The 2,500-nt window shown below is 77.1% G+C and overlaps 1 non-coding gene across 1 annotated transcript; it reads left to right on the forward strand.

Annotated features, from left to right (window-relative positions):
* The first annotated feature begins 1,972 nt into the window (after positions 1 to 1,972).
* On the forward strand, positions 1,973 to 2,125 carry LOC137458387 (5.8S ribosomal RNA). The gene has a single exon (XR_010991726.1). It is a non-coding gene; the product is annotated as a 5.8S ribosomal RNA (ribosomal RNA).
* The last annotated feature ends 375 nt before the right edge of the window (positions 2,126 to 2,500 follow it).

Below are 2,500 nucleotides of genomic sequence, written 5' to 3' on the forward strand. Positions count from 1 at the left end.
GTCCGCCGCCGGGGCCGCTGTAGCCGGGCGCTCGCCGCGCGGCGAGCGCGCGGCATGGGCGTCCCCAGCCGCGTCCCTCCTCCCCGAGCGCAGCGCCGGCTGACTGAGGGAAACCCCGGGCCTCGGGCCAGGCCAGGGGCGCGGTGGTGGCGGCGGACGTCGGGCGCGGCCCCCGCGGGCGGACGCTCCCCCCGACGGCGGCAGTGGGGGGAGGCACCCCCGCGGGGCCTTAAGTCTGGTTTCCCTCACCCCAGGGTCAGGTACCTAGCGTTCCGCGCCTTCGTCCGCGGCCTTGCCCTACCGCGGAGGAAGCCGGGCGGCGGTTTAAAGACCCGGGCGGCTCGGCGCGCCACCCCCGGATGCGGGGGGCGAGCGCGGGGGCGGGCGGGTGCCTTCAGAGGGGCGGGGGTTGCCCCCGCAATGCCTCTGGCTAGGTCCGCCGTCATCGCGCTCGTCGTCCTCCGGGGGCCCGCCGGGCCGGGGAGGGGACTCTGCTGCCCCCCCCTCTCTGCGGTCCGAGCGCTCGGCCGGAGAGAGCCCACCGCGCGAGGTCGGCCATGGTCCGGCCCGCGCCTCGCCTCGCCACGGGCGTCCCCGGCGGCGCGTTGAAGCGCGGGCTTCTCGCGGGCCGGGGCGGCGAGCCCCCGCGGTGGGGGCTGGCCCAGGGCGCTTCGCCCCCGCCGGGGGTTCTGTGCGGGCGCGTTGCCGCGGCTCGGCGGCGGCGCCTCTTGCGGCGCGGGCCGCTGCGGACCTCCCGGTCCCTTTTCCCTTTGCCCAGGCCCCAGAGCGGGGCCCCGGCGAGCTGGCGCCCTCGGCGGTCTCGCGCTGCCGGTTCCCCCCCGTCCGGGGCCGGTTTCGGGTGGCGTGACCGCGTCCGAGCGGCGGCGGGCGTCGCTCGGCGTCTCCGGCTCCGGTCCCTCGCCGGAGGGCACCCTGCCACCGGCTGCGGCTGTCCCGGTCCCGGGCCCTGCCCGCGGGCTTCCCCGTTCGCCTTCCCGGCGCGTGCCGGGTGGGGGACGGGCGGGCAGCCGGGGGCGTCCCACCCCCGGTCTCCGCGTGGAAACGGGGAGAGCGGGGGCCCGCCCCCCGGCTCAGCGCCGTCCGCTGTCCGCCTGGCCGCGGGGCCACGGAAGGGGTCGAGCGAGCGAAGCCGGCGGCGCGGTGGCGCCGGGGGAGGATGGAAGGGGCTCGTGCCGCTGGGGTTTGTCGGTCGGCGGGTGCGCCGCCCGGCGAGGGCCGGCGGGTCGCCGCGGTGGCGTCCCACGTGGGCTCGGGCTTTCCGTCTCGCAAGCCGTTTTCCGTCCCCCGCGGCGGGGGGGGGTTCGGTGGCGAGAGGAAGCCGCCCGAGGGCGCGAGCCGGCCGGGGCTCGGCCCCGGGGCCAAAGCGGGGGAAAAGAAAGTCCGGGATGGGCCGCAGCGGTGGCGGCGTTGGAGGGGCCGGTGCGGAGGCGCGCGCGCGCTCTCCTCCGGCGGGGTTGTGCGCCCGGCCCCCCTCGCTCCCCGGGGTGGGGGGGGGGGGGTCTCCGCTGCCTCGCTTCGTGGCGTCTCCGCGACGGCACGGGGCGGCCAGCGAGAGACACACCCCCCCCCCCCCCCCCCGTTGGGTGGGGAAGCGAAGGGGGTTTTATTTCCCCGTGCACGCGAGGCGAGGCCGGGTTCGGGGCACGTTCCCGGCGGCGCGCGGCGGGCCTCCTCCGCGCCGAGGTCGGAGCGAGCCCGGGCGCCTGGTCCGGCCCCGAAGCGCCGCAAGGTGCGTTTTTCCCTCCTCGGGGGAGGGAAAAAAGCCGGGAGCGCGGGCTCCCCGCCCCTTGCTTTTGCCGCTTCGGGGTTTCGTTTTATTTCCCCCCCCTCTCCTGTGCTTGTACGGTCAATGTGAGGCGAGCGGCCGCCGTGCCGCGCTCTCCGAGGGGCCGCTCCTTTGCGAGCGGTCCCGGCCCCTCCGCGCTGGCGGGGCGGTGCCGAAAAGCCAGACAACTCTTAGCGGTGGATCACTCGGCTCGTGCGTCGATGAAGAACGCAGCTAGCTGCGAGAATTAATGTGAATTGCAGGACACATTGATCATCGACACTTCGAACGCACTTGCGGCCCCGGGTTCCTCCCGGGGCTACGCCTGTCTGAGCGTCGCTTGACGATCAATCGCCGCCTCGGTGCCCGCCGAGCGGCGCGGCTGGGGTCGCCTCGCAGGCTCTCCCCCGGGCGGGGAGGGGCCTTCGTCCCCCTAAGTGCAGACTCGGGGAGCGCTCCGTAGCTCCCCGCTCCCGGAGCGCCCGCTCTCGCGGAGTTCGTCCCGCCGGGGCTTCGCCGGCAGGGGTTCCCCGTTGGTCCAGCGACGCCCGGTGGGGCGTTGGGGGAGACGAGAGCCCGGTTGGGGGAGGAGGCGCGGGCCTCGCCCCCCCCGGCACTCCCGCGCGGGCGCGGCTGTCTGCGGGTGGGTACCGCGGGGGTACCGTGCCGTGCTGCCGCGTCCGCGCGCGCGTCTGCCGTGGGCGGCGGGGGTTC

The sequence above is a fragment of the Melanerpes formicivorus genome, unplaced genomic scaffold (genome assembly GCF_026170545.1).
Source record: "Melanerpes formicivorus ecotype bairdi unplaced genomic scaffold, bMelFor1.0.p_v2 SCAF_242, whole genome shotgun sequence".
In the NCBI taxonomy this organism is placed as follows: domain Eukaryota; kingdom Metazoa; phylum Chordata; class Aves; order Piciformes; family Picidae; genus Melanerpes; species Melanerpes formicivorus.